This window comes from Petromyzon marinus (genome assembly GCF_048934315.1).
Source record: "Petromyzon marinus isolate PM22_M1 ecotype Great Lakes invasive population chromosome 78 unlocalized genomic scaffold, UKy_Petmar_22M1.pri1.0 chr78_unloc.3, whole genome shotgun sequence".
In the NCBI taxonomy this organism is placed as follows: Eukaryota; Metazoa; Chordata; class Hyperoartia; order Petromyzontiformes; family Petromyzontidae; genus Petromyzon; species Petromyzon marinus.
In genome coordinates this window covers 130318-149377 of record NW_027422627.1, presented here as the reverse complement: position 1 = coordinate 149377, position 19060 = coordinate 130318, and the positions used below count along the sequence as shown (strand labels likewise).

Below are 19060 nucleotides of genomic sequence, written 5' to 3'. Positions count from 1 at the left end.
TGTTTTATTATTGTCAAGGCTGAGCGGGTGGTGGTGGTGGTGATGGGGAATCGGACACGCTGGCATCCGTTCCTGCCACCCCCAACTATGAGAAAGATGTCTGGGCGAGTTCTCAACCCAGGTAACCGTGCCAGTCTCCGGCCCGATCCTCGGCCTTACTCACCAAACGAGCGATGTGGATGTCTATTTGAGGTTTGTTGACGTTTTGGTTTTCTTAATTGGCCACGCAGGGAAATGTCGGCAAGACTTTGTGAAAGTTTTAAACTTGGCAAAATCTGAAACCTCATTAGTAAAGAACCACGGCATGAAGTTTACGATATGTGACCTGAAGATTGAAATTAATGTTTTCTTACGGCTGTCCTGAATAGTTGAGTAAGCCAGGAAAGGGCGTTGATGGTGACATTGATAGCGAGCGGTGTGCAGTGTTGGCCATTGTGGCTCTGGGGTGGTGGGTGGGGGGAGGGGCTCCTAACGTTCTATGTTACAGGACCCCAGCAGTTGTGCCTAGCGCAGACGTCTCTGTTCAACTCCACGCAACTTCCTCAGTTGCAACTCACACGGCCTCAGTGCAACTCCTCCATACAACCTCGGTGCAACTCCACGTTACCTCGGTGCAACTTTACGTAACTTAAGAACACGTTAACGCAACCTTGCTCCAACTCCTCGCAACTTCAGTGCAACTCCACACGGCCTCAGTTACAACTCCCAAGCAACATCGTACAAGGGGACAGCAAGAGGGAAGGAATCGCAAATTGCTCCTCTATCATCGGCCATTCCAGGCAGTTAACGGGACCTGGTAACACCGTAAATACTTTGACATTCACATTTGCCTTGCTGCTACTACTACTACAGGCCTTGTGTTTGTATCAGGGGGAGTGGGGGGGGTCTCTAACGTTATGTCTTCCAGAATCCTCTCCCTGGTCTACTCTCGCTCGTACATCAAACATATCGGTACAGCTCCAAACCGAGGAAGCCCCAACGGGGCAGAGATCCCAGGCAGTGACGGGACAGGGAGCCAGGTCTGCGTCTTTGATGTCTCGGTTCAACTCCACGTGGCTTCGTGTTGTTGCAAGCGGAGTGGCGGGCGTGCAGATGTCTGGGGCATCGTCGGGAGAATCCAGGCCGTTAACGGGACACCTGGTAAAGTTAAAACGCCGTTGCCATTCGCATTATCAACGACTACTTCAGGCTTTGCGAACGTATCGGATTGGGGGGGGGGGTCGTCTTAACACCGTGTCTTCCAGAATCCCTCGCGTCTCCTGCGTCCTCGCGACGCCAGCAAAGAGGGGGAAGAGAGATCATCGGTGAATCCAGGCAGTGGCAAGATCCCCAAGTCTGATTTACACAGACAGCTCTCACGCTTCGAGCTCCACACAAACCCTCTTGTGCGTCCCGTGAAGGAAGTGCGGATGTCTGGGGCGTCATCGGGAAAACCCAGGCAGTTAACGGACCTCCTGGTAAAACCGCAGCTCCTGGGCCATCCGTTGCTTTCAAGTTTGTTGACTGTGGCAGTTGGGGGAGGGGGGGGGGTTCCTTTAACGCTGCAACCTGCAGACTCCTCCACCTGGCTACTCGCGGAGGAGGAGGAGGCCCAAGGTCTGCGTCCGTCGGCGATTCCAGGCGGTTGTACCGGTACCTGGCGACACCACACATACTTTGGCGCCTGTTTTAATTGGCCTAGCTACTACCGGAGTTGTGTTTGTATCGGCAGAAGGCGGGGGGGGGGGTACTCTAACCTTCTGTCTTCCAGAATCCTCCCCGGGTCTACTCTCCTACTCGCTTTGAACATCATCTCAACATCTCGGTACAGCTCCAAACCAAGGAAGCCCCAACGGGGCAGAGATCCCAGGCAGTGACGGGACAGGGAGCCAGGTCTCCAGCCTCCTACCGCTGTTACAACTCAGTCCTGGACATGGGCCAGAGAACGCCAACACCGTCCATCAGGGAGTGTCAATGTCTCTTGCGACCCACAGCGGCAACATTATTACTATGCAATGGTCATGAGCAGTGCCGCTAGGTAGCCACGAGTGTGAACACGGAGGTCGTGTTTATAATTGTCAAGGCCGAGCGGGCGATGGTGGCGATGGGCGGAATGGGAGAAACGCAACCTCCTACCGCTGTTACAACCCAGTCCTGGACAGGAGAGGCCAGAGACGACCAACAGCGTCCATCAGGGAGTGTCAATGTCTCTCGCTACCCACAGCAGCAGCATACTTTATTATCAATGGCAATGAGCCGTGCTCTGTAGCCACGCGTGAGCATCATGGAGGTTGTGTTTTATTATTGTCAAGGCTGAGCGGGTGGTGGTGATGGGGAATCGGACACGCTGGCATCCGTTCCTGCCACCCCCAACTTTGAGAAAGATGTCTGGGCGAGTTCTCAACCCAGGTAACGTTGCGAGTCTCCGGCCCGGTCCTCGGCCTTGCTCACCAAACGAGCGATTAGTTTTTGTAATTGGCCACGCGTGGAAAAGTTGTCAGGAGGACTTTGAAACTTTTTAACGAGTCAATACTTGAAGCCTAGTTATAGAATAACCACAGCATGAAGTTTACGTAATGTGACCTGAAGATTGAAATCAATGTTTTCTTACGGCTATCCTGAATATTTCCCTGAGCCAGGAAAGGGCGTTGATGGTGACATTGCTAGCGAGCGGTGTGCAGTGTTGGCCATTGTGGCTCTGGGGTGGTGGGTGGGGGGAGGGGCTCCTAACGTTCTATGTTACAGGACCCCAGAGGTTGTGCCTAGCGCAGACGTCTTTGTTCAACTCCACGCAATTCCCTACTGGAACTCCACACAGCCTCGGTGCTACTCAACGCAACCTTGATGCAACGTCAACACCGTCCATCAGGGAGTGTCAATGTCTCTTGCTACCCACAGCAGCAACATTTATACTATGCAATGGTCATGAGCAGTGCTGCTATGTAGCCACGAGTGTGAACACGGAGGTTGTGGTTATCATTGTCAAGGCTGAGCGGGCGATGATGGCGATGGGCGGAATGGGAGAAACGCAACCCCCTACTGCTGTTACAACCCAGTCCTGGACAGGAGAGGCCAGAGACGACCAACAGCGTCCATCAGGGAGTGTCAATGTCTCTCGCTACCCACAGCAGCAGCATTCTTTATTATCAATGGCAATGAGCCGTGCCCTGTAGCCACGCGTGAGCATCACGGAGGTTGTGTTTTATTATTGTCAATGCTGAGCGGGTGGTGGTGGTGATGGGGAATTGGACACGCTGGCATCCGTTCCCGCCACCCCCAACTTTGAGAAAGATGTCTGGGCGAGTTCTCAACCCAGGTAACCGTGCGAGTCTCCGGCCCGATCCTCGGCCTTGCTCGCCAAACAAGCGATGTGGATGTCTACTTGAACACCAGAGGAACATTAAATTCTCCCAAACACAGCTGTCGGTAGTGGCTGAGCTCGCTTGCCGACAAGGACATTCAATTGATTTTGATACCGTTGAAGTGTTACGCGGAACTAATTATTACTGGCCGAGATAATTTGGAGAATTATTTTGAATTGAGAAGAATTCAAATAATTTCAACCCACTGTGATCGCAAAAGGCTCGGCGCAGCCTGGAAGCGTCTTAAATCTCGACTTAAAGCTTTCGTAACTGCAGGAATTCATATTCTTCGGGTCATTCGGTAAAGCCACGTGACTTTACCGAAAGACCCAAAAAATATGGAAGCGTATTATTAAGTAACGCTCAACACACTTTGCAATTGCTTACAGGTCAGTGACATGCTAAGTTGCTGATTATTGATCTGTTACTTGATTGCATTTACCCCCACCTCTGATCTCGAATCCTGATGGGGTTCAACAACGATGGCACGGTCATCCTTTCACTATTTAAGACCAGACGCAGGTGGACGGTTTCACTATTCTGCCAAATTTGCCCGAAGGTGCCGGATGTGATTTGCAGTGAAACGTCACGCTAACCAGATTGTCAATGTTGTGGATCCACTCTTCAACACACTGGCGGGCTAAAGTGGTGAACTATTTTGTCTCTTGTCAACGTGACACATCTTTTTACTGATTGGCCGTGTCGGGTGGTGGAGGGTTGCGACACATTTATAAATAACGCGATCTAACACAAAAACGCCTTCACCGTGAATCATCGTGGTCGCGAAAGCATGCGACGTGTTAGACTGAGGTTTGATGAATTGAACTTTTGGCGTTCATAATTGAACACGCAGGAAAAAGTTTTCGGCAGGACTTTGTGAGTTTTAATCGAGGCAAAACTTGAAACCTAATTAGCGAATAAACACGGCATTATTTTTACGTCACGTGACCTGAAGATTGAAATCAATGTTTTCTTACGGCTATCCTGAATATTTCCCTAAGCCAGGAAAGGGCGTTGATGGTGACATTGCTAGCGAGCGGTGTGCAGTGTTGGCCATTGTGGCTCTGGGGTGGTGGGTGGGGGGGGGTGCTCCTAACGTTCTGTGTTACAGGACCCCAGCAGTTGTGCCTAGCGCAGACGTCTCTGTTCAACTCCACGCAACTTCCTCAGTTGCAACTCCACACAACCTCGCTGCAACCCCTCCACACAACCTCGGTGCAACTCCACGTTACCTCGGTGCAACTCTACGTAACCTCAGAACAATTTCATTCAACCTTGCTCCAACTCCTCGCAACTTCAGTGCAACTCCACGCGTTCTCTGTGCACCTCCCAAGCAACCTCGCGACATCGTACAAGGGGACAGCAAGAGGGAAGGAAGCGCAAATTGCTCCTCTATCATCGGCCATTTCAGGCAGTTAACGGAACCCGGTAACACCGTAAATACTTTGACATTCACATTTGCCTTGCTGCTACTACTGCTACAGGCCTTGTGTTTGTATCAGCGGGAGGGGGGGGGTCTCTAACGTTCTGTTTTCCAGAATCCTCTCCCTGGTCTACTCTCGCTCAAACATCAAACATCTCGGTACAGCTCCAAACCAAGGAAGCCCCAACGGGGCAGAGATCTCAGGCAGTGACGGGACAGGGAGCCAGTTCTGCGTCTTTGATGTCTCGGTTCAAGTGCAGAGGAAGGAAGTGCAAACGGTCGAATCGGTGGTGGATACGGGCAGTTAGCGGACCTCCTGGTAACACCGCAACTCCTTTGAATTTGCCTCGCTGCTACTACTACAGGATTTGTTTGTATCGGGGAGGGGGGAGGGGCTCCTAACGTTCTGTGTTACAGGACCCCAGCAGTTGTGCCTAGCACAGACGTCTCTGTTCACCTCCACGCAATTCCTTACTGGAACTCCACAGCCTCAGTGCTACTCAACGCCACCAGGGAGTGTCAATGTCTCTCGCTACCCACAGCAGAAGCATTCTTTATTATCAATGGCAATGAGCCGTGCTCTGTAGCCACGCGTGAGCATCACGGAGGTTGTGTTTTATTATTGTCAAGGCTGAGCGGGTGGTGGTCGTGGTGATGGGGAATCAGACACGCTGGCATCCGTTCCTGCCACCCCCAACTTTGAGAAAGATGTCTGGGCGAGTTCTCAACCCAGGTAACCGTGCGAGTCTCCGGCCCGATCCTCGGCCTTGCTCATCAATCGAGCGATTAGTTTTCCTAATTGGAAACGCGGGGAAAAGTTGTCCGGCAGGACTTTGAAAGTTTTAATCTAGGCAAAACTTGAAGCCTAATTCGAGAATAACCACAGAATGAAGTTTACGTAATGTGACCTGAAGATTAAAATCAATGTTTTCTTTCGGCTATCCTAAATATTTCCCTAAGCCCGGAAAGGGCGTTGATGGTGACATTGCTAGCAAGCGGTGTGCAGTGTTGGCCATTGTGGCTCTGGGGTGGTGGGTGGGGGGAGGGGCTCCTAACGTTCTATGTTACAGGACACCAGCAGTTGTGCCTAGCGCAGACGTCTCTGTTCAACTCCAACTTCCTCAGTTGCAACTCACACGGCCTCAGTGCAACTCTTCCATACAACCTCGGTGCATCTTTACGTAACTTAAGAACACCTTCACGCAACCTTACTCCAACTCCTCGCAACTTCAGTGCAACTCCACACGGCCTCAGTTACAACTCCACACAACCTCAGTGCAACTCCTCCACACAACCTCGGTGCAACTCCTCCACACAACCTCGGTGCAACTCCACGTAACCTCGGAACAATTTCATTCAACCTTGCTCCAACCCCTCGCAGCTCCAGTGCCATTCGTTGCTTTCAAGTTTGGGACTGGGACTTGGGGGAGGGTGGGGGGGTCTCTAATTCGCTGTCTTCTAGAATTCCCATCCAGCATCTCTTGACTCAGAACATTCCCGCCAGAGCTCCTCGAAGCAACAGTCTCTCACGTGGTCACAGCCAAGTCCTGGACAGGGGAGGCTTGAGAAAACCAACACCGTCAGGGAGTGTCAATGTCTCTTCCTACCCACAGCAGCAACATTATTACTGTGAAATGGTCATGAGCAGTGCTGCTAGGTAGCCACGAGTGTGAACACGGAGGTTGTGTTTATCATTGTCAAGGCTGAGCGGGTGGTGGTGGTGGTGATGGGGAATCGGACACGCTGGCATCCGTTCCTGCCACCCCCAACTTTGAGAAAGATGTCTCTGGGCGAGTTCTCAACCCAGGTAACCGTGCGAGTCTCCGGCCCGATCCTCGGCCTTGCTCACCAAACGAGTGATTAGTTTTCGTAATTGGAAACGCGGGGAAAAGTTGTCAGGAGGACTTTGAACGTTTTTAACGAGTCAAAACTTGAAGCCTAGTTAGAGAATAACCACAGCATGAAGTTTAGATCATGTGACCTGAAGATTGAAATCAATGTTTTCTTACGACTATCCTGCATATTTACCTAAGCCAGGAGTGGAGTCTGGAGCGAGGATCAGGAGTGGAGTGGAGTCTGGAGCGAGGATCAGGAGTGGAGTGGAGTCTGGAGCGAGGATCAGAAGTGGAGTCTGGAGGGAGGATCAGGAGTGGAGTATGGAGTGAGGATCTGGAGCGAGGATCAGGAGTGGAGTCTGGAGCGAGGATCAGGATTGGAGTCTGGAGCGAGGATCAGAAGTGGAGTCTGGAGGGAGGATCAGGAGTGGAGTATGGAGTGAGGATCTGGAGCGAGGATCAGGAGTGGAGTCTGGAGCGAGGATCAGGAGTGGAGTCTGGAGCGAGAATCAGAAGTGGAGTCTGGAGCGAGGATCTGGACCGAGGATCAGGAGTGGAGTCTGAAGTGAGGATCAGGAGTGGAGTCTGGAGCGAGGATCAGAAGTGGAGTCTGGAGGGAGGATCAGGAGTGGAGTCTGGAGCGAGGATCAGGAGTGGAGTCTGGAGCGAGGATCAGGAGTGGAGTCTGGAGCGAGGATCTGGAGCGAGGATCAGGAGTGGAGTCTGGAGTGAGGATCAGGAGTATAGTCTGGAGCGAGGATCAGGAGTGGAGTCTGGAGCAGGGATCCGGAGTGGAGTCTGGAGCGAGGATCAGGAGTGGAGTCTGGAGCAGGGATCCGGAGTGGAGTCTTGAGCTAGGGTCAGGAGTGGAGTCTGGAGTCTGGAGCGAGGATCAGGAGTGGAGTCTGGAACGAGGATCAGGAGTGGAGTCTGGAGCGAGGATCAGGAGTCGAGTCTGGAGCGAGGATCAGGAGTGGAGTGGAGTCTGGAGCGAGGATCAGGAGTGGAGTCTGGAGCGAGGATCAGGAGTGGAGCCTGGAGCGAGGACCTGGAGTGGAGTCTGGAGCGAGGATCAGGAGTGGAGTCTGGAGCGAGGATCAGGAGTGGAGTGGAGTGTGGCGCGAGGACCTTGAGTGGAGTGTGGCGCGAGGATCAGGAGTGGAGTCTGGAGCGAGGATCAGGAGTGGAGTGGAGTCTGGAGCGAGGACCTGGAGTGGAGTGTGGCGCGAGGATCAGGAGTGGAGTCTGGAGCGAGGATCAGGAGTGGAGTCTGGAGCGAGGATCAGGAGTGGAGTGGAGTCTGGAGCGAGGACCTGGAGTGGAGTGTGGCGCGAGGATCAGGAGTGGAGTCTGGAGTGAGGATCAGGAGTGGAGTCTGGAGCGAGGATCATGAGTGGAGTGGAGTCTGGAGTGAGGATCAGGAGTGGAGTCTGGAGCGAGGATCAGCAGTGGAGTGGAGTCTGGAGCGAGGATCAGGAGTGGAGTCTGGAGCGAGGATCTGGAGTGGAGTCTGGAGTGAGGATCAGGAGTGGAGTGGAGTCTGGAGCGAGGATCAGGAGTGGAGTCTGGAGTGAGGATCAGGAGTGGAGTCTGGAGTGAGGATCAGGAGTGGAGTCTGGAGCGAGGATCAGGAGTGGAGTGGAGTCTGGAGTGAGGATCAGGAGTGGAGTCTGGAGTGAGGATCAGGAGTGGAGTCTGGAGCGAGGATCAGGAGTGGAGTGGAGTCTGGAGTGAGGATCAGGAGTGGAGTCTGGAGCGAGGATCAGGAGTGGAGTGGAGTCTGGAGCGAGGATCAGGAGTGGAGTCTGGAGCGAGGATCAGGAGTGGAGTCTGGAGCGAGGATCAGGAGTGGAGTCTAAAGCGAGGATCAGGAGTGGAGTCTGGAGCGAGGATCTCGAGTGGAGTCTGGAGCGAGGATCAGGAGTGGAGTCTGGAGTGAGGATCAGGAGTGGAGTGGAGTCTGGAGCGAGGATCAGGAGTGGAGTCTGGAGTGAGGATCAGGAGTGGAGTCTGGAGTGAGGATCAGGAGTGGAGTCTGGAGCGAGGATCAGGAGTGGAGTGGAGTCTGGAGTGAGGATCAGGAGTGGAGTCTGGAGCGAGGATCAGGAGTGGAGTGGAGTCTGGAGCGAGGATCAGGAGTGGAGTCTGGAGCGAGGATCAGGAGTGGAGTCTGGAGCGAGGATCAGGAGTGGAGTCTAAAGCGAGGATCAGGAGTGGAGTCTGGAGCGAGGATGTGGAGTGGAGTCTGGAGCGAGGATCAGGAGTGGAGTCTGGAGCGAGGATCAGGAGTGGAGTCTGGATCAAAGTGGCAGCAGCCCCGAATCATCAACGACTACTTCAGGCTTTGCGTTCCTATCGTAGTTTGGGGCGGGGGGGTTCCTAACGTTTCACGAGCGATGTACATAACAGAAGTTGGTTTTTGTGCGTGTGCTGGAACCAGTGACGAATTGGCACGTTTTGTTCACGCGACAAACCTTACCCCAATTGGCCGTGTCGGGTGGTGGCGGGTTTTAACGACACATTTAATATAAATTTCGATTTAAAGCTTTTGCGACTGCAAGGATTCATCGTCTTTGGTTCTTTCGGTAAAGTCACCGCCATGTAGAATGAGAATAAAATAAGACGATACAATTCTCACTACGTTTTGGGATGACAGTTCTGTTCTTTCACCTGAAGAAGGCTACTTGTGTTGTGGCCAAAACGTTGTGAGAATTTTATCGTCTAATTTTATTATTTTACTCTCATTCTACGTGACTTGACTGAAAGAACCAAAGGAGACTTTTAATATGTTTACGCGATCAAACCCCAAACACAACAACTCTGTTCCGCTTTTACAAACGGTTGCGTTGCTACTAGAATTCGTGTTCTCACGTCGGGAGTTGTGGGCTGGGTATGAGGAAGGGGGAGGGGTTGTTGTGTTCACGCCGCCTCCTACAGACTCCCTCGCGTCTCCTGCGTGCTCGCAACAACAACAACAGCAGCAGCAGCAAAGGGGGAGAGAGAGATCATTGGTGAACCCAGGGCGGTTACAGGAGCCCCAAGTCTGGCTCACGCAAATGTCTCTTGAGTTGGAACCCCAACGGGGCAGAGATCCCAGGCAGTGACAGGACAGGGAGCCAGGTCTGCGTCTCGATGTCTCCGTTCAAGTGCAGAGGAAGGAAGTGCAAATGGTGGAATCGGCGGTGGATACGGGCAGTTAGCGGACCTCCCGGTAACACCGCAACTCCTTTGGCCGTGCGTTTGAATTTGCCTCGCTGCTGCTACTACTACAGGATTTGTTTGTATCGGGGAGGGGGGAGGGGCTCCTAACGTTCTGTGTTACAGGACCCCAGCAGTTGTGCCTAGCGCAGACGTCTCTGTTCAACTCCACGCAATTCCTTACTGGAACTCCACACAGCCTCGGTGCTACTCAACACAATCTTGATGCACCGTCAACACCGTCCATCAGGGAGTGTCAATGTGTCTCGCTACCCACAGCAGCAGCATTATTTATTATCAATGGCAATGAGCCGTGCTCTGTTGCCACGCGTGAGCATCACGGAGGTTGTGTTTTATTATTGTCAAGGCTGAGCGGGTGGTGGTGGTGATGGGGAATCGGACACGCTGGCATCCGTTCCTGCCACCCCCAACTTTGAGAAAGATGTCTGGGCGAGTTCTCAACCCAGGTAACCGTGCGAGTCTCCGGCCCGATCCTCGGCCTTGCTCGCCAAACGAGCGATGTGGATGTCTACTTGAACACCAGAGGAACATTAAATTCTCCCAAACACAGCTGTCGGTAGTGGCTGAGCTCGCTTGCCGACAAGGACATTCAATTGATTTTGATACCGTTGAAGTGTTACGCGGAACTAATTATTACTGGCCGAGATAAGTTGGAGAATAATTTTGAATTGAGAACAATTCAAATAATTTCAACCCGCTGTGATCGCAACAGGCTCGGCGCAGCCTGGAAGCGTCTTAAATCTCGACTTGAAGCTTTCGTGACTGCAGGAATTAATATTCTTTGGGTCATTCGGTAAAGCCACATGAGTTTACCGAAAGACCCAAAGAATATGGAAGCGTATTATTAAGTAACACTCAACACACTTTGCAATTGCTTACAGGTCGGTGACATGCTAAGTTGCTGATTACTGATCTATTACTTGATTGCATATACCCCCGCCTCTGATCTCGAATCCTGATGGGGTTCAACAACGATGGCACGGTCATCCTTTCACTATTTAAGACCAGACGCAGGTGGATGGTTTCACTATTCTGGCAAATTTGCCCGAAGGTGCCAGATGTGATTTGCAGCGAAACGTCATGCTACCCAGATTTGGTAAATGTTGTGGATCCGCTCTGCAACACACCGGCGGGCTAAAGTGGTGAACTATTTTGTCTCTTGTCAACGTGACACATCTTTTTACTGATTGGCCGTGTCGGGTGGTGGAGGGTTGCGACACATTTATAAATAACGCGATCTGACACAAAAACACCTTCACCGTGAATCATCGTGGTCGCGAAAGCGTGCGACGTGTTAGACCGAGGTTTGATGAATTTAACTTTTGGCATTCATAATTGAACACGCGGGGAAAAGCTGTCGGCAGGACTTTGTTAAGGTTTTAATCGAGGCAAAACTTGAAACCTTTATTTGCAAATGACCACAGCATGAAGATAAAGCAATGTGACCTGAAATTGAAATCGTTGTTTTCTTTCGAATATCCTGAATATTTCCCTAAGCCAGGAAAGGGCGTTGATGGTGACATTGCTAGCGAGCGGTGTGCAGTGTTGGCCATTGTGGCTCTGGGGTGGTGGGTGGGGGGAGGGGCTCCTAACGTTCTATGTTACAGGACCCCAGCAGTTGTGCCTAGCGCAGACTTCTCTGTTCAACTCCACGCAACTTCCTCAGTGCAACTCCACACAACCTCAGTGCAACTCTTCCATACAACCTCGGTGCAACTCTACGTAACCTCAGAACACCTTCACGCAACCTTGCTCCAACTCCTCGCAACTTCAGTGCAACTTCACGCATTCTCTGTGCAACTCCCAAGCAACCTCGCGACATCGTACAAGGGGACAGCAAGAGGGAAGGAAGCGCAAATTGCTCCTCTATCATCGGCCATTCCAGGCAGTTAACGGGACCCGGTAACACCGTAAATACTTTGACATTCACATTTGCCTTGCTGCTACTACTACTACAGGCCTTGTGTTTGTATCAGGGGCTAGTGGGGGGGGGGGGGGTACTATAACGTTCTGTCTTCCAGAATCCTCTCCCTCGTCTACTCTCGCTCAAACATCAAACATCTCGGTACAGCTCCAAACCAAGGAAGCCCCAACGGGGCAGAGATCCCAGGCAGTGACGGGACAGGGAGCCAGGTCTGCGTCTTTGATGTCTCGGTTCAAGTGCAGAGGAAGGAAGTGCAAACGGTGGAATCGGCGGTGGATACGGGCAGTTAGCGGACCTCCTGGTAACACCGCAACTCCTTTGGCCGTGCGTTTGAATTTGCCTCGCTGCTGCTACTACTACAGGATTTGTTTGTATCGGGGAGGGGGGAGGGGCTCCTAACGTTCTGTGTTACAGGACCCCAGCAGTTGTGCCTAGCGCAGACGTCTCTGTTCAACTCCACGCAACTTCCTTACTGGAACTCCACACAGCCTCGGTGCTACTCAACGCAACCTTGATGCAACGTCAACACCATCCATCAGGGAGTGTCAATGTCTCTTGCTACCCACAGCAGCAGCATTCTTTATTATCAATAGCAATGAGCCGTGCTCTGTAGCCACGCATGAGCATCACGAGGTTGTGTTTTATTATTGTCAAGGCTGAGCGGGTGGTGGTGGCAATGGGGAATCGGACTCGCTGGCATCCGTTCCTGCCACCCCCAACTTTGAGAACCATGTCTCTGGGCGAGTTCTCAACCCAGGTAACCGTGCGAGTCTCCGGCCCGATCCTCGGCCTTGCTCGCCAAACGAGCGATTAATTTTCTTAAGTGGAAACACGGGGAAAAGTTGTCAGGAGGAAGTTGAAAGTTTTAATGGAGGCAAAACTTGAAACCTTCATTTACAAATAACCACAGCATGAAGTTTACTTATGGTGACCTGAAGATTGAAATCTATGTTTTCTTACGGCTATCCTGAATATTTCCCTAAGCCAGGAAAGGGCGTTGATGGTTACATTGCTAGCGAGCGGTGTGCAGTGTTGGATATTGTGGCTCTGGGGTGGTGGGTGGGGGGGAGGGGTTCCTAACGTTCTATGTTACAGGACCCCAGCAGTTGTGCCTAGCGCAGACGTCTCTGTTCAACTCTACGCAACTTCCTCAGTGCATCTCTTACATACAACCTCGGTGCAACTCTACGTAACTTCAGAACACCTTCACGCAACCTTGCTCCAACTCCTCGCAACTTCAGTGCAACTCCAAAGCAACCTCGCGACATCGTACAAGGGGACAGCATGAGGGAAGGAGGCGCAAATTGCTCCTCTATCATCGCCATTCCAGGCAGTTAACGGAACCCGGTAACACCGTAAATACTTTGACATTCACATTTGCCTTGCTGCTACTACTACTACTACAGGCCTTGTGTTTGTATCAGGGGGAGGGGGGGGGTCTCTAACGTTCTGTCTTCCAGAATCCTCTCCCTGGTCTACTCTCGCTCAAACATCAAACATCTCGATAGAGCTCAAAACCGAGGAAGTCTCAACGGGGCAGAGATCCCAGGCAGTGACGGGACAGGGAGCCAGGTCTGCGTCTTTGATGTCTCGGTTCAAGTGCAGAGGAAGGAACTGCAAACGGTCGAATCGGCGGTGGATACGGGCAGTTAGCAGACCTCCTGGTAAGACCGCAACTCCTTTGGCCGTGCGTTTGAATTTGCCTCGCTGCTGCTGCTACTACAGGATTTGTTTGTATCGGGGTGGGGGGAGGGGCTCCTAACGTTCTGTGTTACAGGACCCCAGCAGTTGTGCCTAGCGCAGACGTCTCTGTTCAACTCCACGCAATTCCTTACTGGAACTCCACACAGCCTCGGTGCCACTCAACGCAACCTTGATGCAACGTCAACACCGTCGATCAGGGAGTGTCAATGTCTCTTGGTACCCACAGCAGCAGCATTCTTTATTATCAATGGCAATGAGCCGTGCTGTGTAGCCACGCGGGAGCATCATGGAGGTTGTGTTTTATTATTGTCAAGGCTGAGCGGGTGGTGGTGGTGGTGGTGATGGGGAATCGGACACGCTGGCATCCGTTCCTGCCACCCCCAACTTTGAGAAAGATGTCTCTGGGCGAGTTCTCAACCCAGGTAACTGTGCGAGTCTCCGGCCCGATCCTCGGCCTTGCTCATCAATCGAGCGATGTGGATGTCTACTTGAACACCAAAGGAACATTAAAGTCTCTCAAACGCAGCTGTCGGCAGTGGCTGAGCTCGCTTGCCAACAAGGAGATTCAATTGATTTTGATACCGTTGAAGTGTTACGCGGAACTAATTATTACTGGCCAAGATTAGTTCGAGAATAACAGACTCGGCGCAGCCTGGAAGCGTCTTAAATCTCGACCTTTCGTGACTGCAGGAATTAATATTCTTTGGGTCATTCGGTAAAGCCACGTGACTTTACTGAAAGACCCAAAGAATATGGAAGCGTATTATTAAGTAATACTCAACGCACTTTGCAATTGCTTTCAGGTGAGTCGCGTGCTAAGCGGCTAATTTACTGATCTATTACTTGATTGCATAGACCCCCGCCTCTGATCTAGAATCCTGATGGGGTTCAACAACAATGGCACGGTCATCCTGCACTATTTAAGACCAGACGCAGGTGGATGGTTTCACTATTCTGGCAAATTTGCCCGAAGGTGCGGGATGTGATTTGCAGTGAAACGTCACGCTAACCAGATTGTCAATGTTGTGGATCCGCTCTACAACACACCGGCGGGCTAAAGTGGTGAACTATTTTGTCTCTTGTCAACGTGACACATCTTTTTACTGATTGGCCGTGTCGGGTGGTGGAGGGTTGCGACACATTTATAAATAACGCGATCTGACACAAAAACGCCTTCACCGTGAATCATCGTGGTCGCGAAAGCGTGCGACGTGTTAGACCGAGGTTTGATGAATTGAACTTTTGGCGTTCATAATTGAACACGCGGGGAAAAGTTGTCGGCAGGACTTTGTGAAAGTTTTAATCGAGGCAAAACTTGAAACCTTTATTTGCAAATGAACACAGCATGAAGTTTACGTCATGTGAGCTGAAGATTGAAATCAATGTTTTCTTACGACTATCCTGAATATTTCCCTATGTCAGGAAAGGGCGTTGATGGTGACATTGCTCGCGAGCGGTGTGCAGTGTTGGCCATTGTGGCTCTGGGGTGGTGGGTGGGGGGAGGGGCTCCTAACGTTCTGTGTTACAGGACGCCAGCAATTGTGCCTAGTGCAGACGACTGTTCAACTCCACGCAACTTCCTCAGTTGCAACTCCATACGACCTCGGTGCAACTCCACGTTACCTCGGTGCAACTTTACGTAACCTCAGAACACCTTCACGCAACCTTGCTCCTACTCCTCGCAACTTCAGTGCAACTCCACACGTTCTCTGTTCACCTCCCAAGCAACCTCGCGACATCGTACAAGGGGACAGCAAGAGGGAAGGAAGCGCAAATTGCTCCTCTATCATCGGCCATCCCAGGCAGTTAACGGGACCCGGTAACACCGTAAATACTTTGACATTCACATTTGCCTTGTTGCTACTACTGCTACAGGCCTTGTGTTTGTATCAGGGGGAGTGGGGGGGGTCTCTAACGTTCTGTCTTCCAGAATCCTCTCCCTGGTCAACTCTCGCTCAATCATCAAACATCTCGGTACAGCTCCAAACCAAGGAAGCCCCAACGGGGCAGAGATCCCAGGCAGTGACGGGACAGGGAGCCAGGTCTGCGTCTTTGATGTCTCGGTTCAACTCCACGCGGCTTCGTGTTGTGCAAGCGGAGTGGAGGGCGTGCAGATGTCTGTGGCGTTGTTGGGAGAATCCAGGCCGTTAACGGGACACCTGGTAAAGTTAAAACGCCGTTGCCATTCGCATTATCAACGACTACTTCAGGCTTTGCGTTCCTATCGGAGTTGGGGAGGGGGGGGGGTCGTCTTAACACCGTGTCTTCCAGAAACCCTCGCGTCTCCTGCGTCCTCGCGACGCCAGCAAAGAGGGGGAAGAGATCATCGGTGAATCCAGGCAGTGGCAAGAGCTCAAGTCTGATTTACACAGACGTCTCTCACGCTTCGAGCTCCACACAAACCCTCTCGTGCGTCCCGTAAAGGAAGTGCGGATGTCTGGGGCGTCGTCGGGAAAACCCAGGCAGTTAACGGACCTCCTGGTAAAACCGCAGCTCCTGGGCCATCCGTTGCTTTCAAGTTTGTTGACTGTGGCAGTTGGGGGAGGGGGGGGTTCCTTTAACGCTGCAACCTGCAGACTCCTCCACCCGTCCACTCGCGGAGGAGGAGGAGGCCCAAGGTCTTCGTCCGTCGGCGATTCCAGGCGGTTGTACCGGTACCTGGCGACACCACAAATACTTTGGCGCCTGTTTTAATTGGCCTAGCTACTACCGGAGTTGTGTTTGTATCGGCAGAAGGCGGGGGGGGGGGGGGGGGGGGGTACTCTAACCTGTCTTCCAGAATCCTCCCCGGGTCTACTCTCCTACTCGCTTTGAACATCATCTCAACATCTCGGTACAGCTCCAAACCAAGGAAGCCCCAACGGGGCAGAGATCCCAGGCAGTGACGGGACAGGGAGCCAGGTCTCCAGCCTCCTACCACTGTTACAACTCAGTCCTGGACAGGAGGGGCCAGAGAACGCCAACACCGTCCATCAGGGAGTGTCAATGTCTCTTGCGACCCACAGCGGCAACATTACTATGAAATGGTCATGAGCAGTGCTGCTAGGTAGCCACGAGTGTAAACACGGAGGTTGTGTTTTATTATTGTCAAGGCTGAGCGGTGGTGGTGATGATGGGGAATCGGACACGCTGGCATCCGTTCCTGCCACCCCCAACTTTGAGAAAGATGACTGGGCGAGTTCTCAACCCAGGTAACGGTGCGAGTCTTCGGCCCGGTCCTCGGCCTTGCTCACCAAACGAGCGATTAGTTTTTGTAATTGGCCACGCGTGGAAAAGTTGTCAGGAGGACTTTGAAACTTTTTAACCAGTCAATACTTGAAGCCTAGTTATAGAATAACCACAGCATGAAGTTTACGTAATGTGACCTGAAGATTGAAATCAATGTTTTCTTACGGCTATCCTGAATATTTCCCTGAGCCAGGAAAGAGCGTTGATGGTGACATTGCTAGCGAGCGGTGTGCAGTGTTGGCCATTGTGGCTCTGGGGTGGTGGGTGGGGGGAGGGGCTCCTAACGTTCTGTGTTACAGGACACCAGAGGTTGTGCCTAGCGCAGACGTCTCTGTTCAACTCCGCGCAATTCCCTACTGGAACTCCACGCAGCCTCGGTGCTACTCAACGCAACCTTGATGCAACGTCAACACCGTCCATCAGGGAGTGTCAATGTCTCTTGCTACCCACAGCAGCAACATTTATACTATGCAATGGTCATGAGCAGTGCTGCTATGTAGCCACGAGTGTGAACACGGAGGTTGTGGTTATCATTGTCAAGGCTGAGTGGGTGATGATGGCGATGGGCGGAATGGGAGAAACGCAACCCCCTACTGCTGTTACAACCCAGTCCTGGACAGGAGAGGCCAGAGACGACCAACAGCGTCCATCAGGGAGTGTCAATGTCTCTCGCTACCCACAGCAGCAGCATTCTTTATTATCAATGGCAATGAGCCGTGCTCTGTAGCCACGCGTGAGCATCATGGAGATTGTGTTTTATTATTGTCAAGGCTGAGCGGGTGGTGGTGGTGATGGGGAATCGGACACGCTGGCATCCGTTCCTGCCACCCCCAACTTTGAGAAAGATGTCTCTGGGCGACTTCTCAACCCAGGTAACCGTGCGAGTCTCCGGCCCGATCCTCGGCCTTGCTCGCCAATCGAGCGATTAGTTTTCATAATTGGCCACGCGGGGAAAAGTTTGTCAGGAGAACTTTGAAAGTTTTGAACGAGTCAATACTTGAAGCCTAATTATAGAATAACCACTGCATGTTGTTTACGTAATGTGACCTGAAGATTGAAATCAATGTTTTCTTACGGCTATCCTGAATATTTCCCTAAGCCAGGAAAGGCCTTTGATGGTGACATTGCTAGCGAGCGGTGTTCAGTGTTGGCCATTGTGGCTCTGGGGTGGTGGGTGGGGGCAGGGGCTCCTAACGTTCTATGTTACAGGACCCCAGCAGTTGTGCCTAGCGCAGACGTCTCTGTTCAACTCTGCAACTTCCTCGGTGCAACGCCACACGGTCTCTGCAACTCCACACAACCTCGCTGCAACTGCACACAAACTCGGTCCAACTCAACGTAACCTCAACACCTTCACGCAACCTTGCTCCAACTCCTCGCAACTTCAGTGCAACTTCAGTGCAACTCCACACGGCCTCAGTTACAACTCCACACAACCTCGCTGCAACTGCTCCACACAACCTCGGTGCAACTCCACGTAACCTCAGAACAATTTCATTCAACCTTGCTCCAACCCCTTGCAGCTCCAGTGCCATCCGTTGCTTTCAAGTTTGGGACTGGGACTTGGGGGAGGGTGGGGGGGTCTCTAATTCGCTGTCTTCTAGAATTCCCATCCAGCGTCTCTTGACTCAGAACATTCCCGCCAGAGCTCCTCCAAGCAACAGTCTCTCACGCGGTCACAGCCAAGTCCTGGACAGGGGAGGCTTGAGAAAACCAACACCGTCAGGGAGTGTCAATGTCTCTTGCTACCCACAGCAGCAACATTATTACTGTGAAATGGTCATGAGCAGTGCTGCTAGGTAGCCACAAGTGTGAACACGGAGGTTGTGTTTATCATTGTCAAGGCTGAGCGGGTGATGGTGATGGGGAATCGGACACGCTGGCATCCGTTCCTGCCACCCCCAACTTTGAGAAAGATGTCTGGGCGAGTTCTCAACCAGGTAACCGTGAGAGTCTCCGGCCCGATCCTCGGCCTTACCAAACGAGCGATGTGGATGTCTATTTGAAGTTTGACGTTTTGGTTTTCGTAATTGGCCACGCGGGGAAAAGTTGTCGGTAGGACTTTGTGAAAGTTTTAAACGAGGCAAAACTTGAAACCTTTATTTGCAAATGAACACAGCATGAAGTTTATGTAATGTGACCTGAAGATTGAAATCAATGTTTTCTTACGGCTATCCTGAATATTTCCCTAAGCCAGGAAAGGGCGTTGATGGTGACATTGCTAGCGAGCGGTGTGCAGTGTTGGCCATTGTGGCTCTGGGGTGGTGGGTGGGGGGAAGGGCTCCTAACGTTCTGTTACAGGACCCCAGCAGTTGTGCCTAGCGCAGATTTCTTGGTTCAACTCCACGCAACTTCCTCAGTTGCAACTCACACGGCCTCAGTGCAA

At 52.0% G+C, this 19060-nt stretch overlaps 2 long non-coding RNA genes across 2 annotated transcripts; one reads left to right on the top strand and one right to left on the bottom strand.

Moving 5' to 3' along the window:
- Window positions 1–1204: 1204 nt before the first annotated feature.
- LOC142908318 (uncharacterized) lies at window positions 1205–11037 on the top strand. The gene is made up of 2 exons (XR_012931682.1): window positions 1205–2388; window positions 3296–11037. It is a non-coding gene; the product is annotated as an uncharacterized LOC142908318 (long non-coding RNA).
- LOC142908315 (uncharacterized) lies at window positions 5981–18110 on the bottom strand. Its single transcript, XR_012931679.1, has 3 exons — window positions 18037–18110; window positions 15049–15111; window positions 5981–6059 (listed from the first exon to the last, which is right to left on the bottom strand). It is a non-coding gene; the product is annotated as an uncharacterized LOC142908315 (long non-coding RNA).
- Between the last annotated feature and the right edge of the window lie 950 nt (window positions 18111–19060).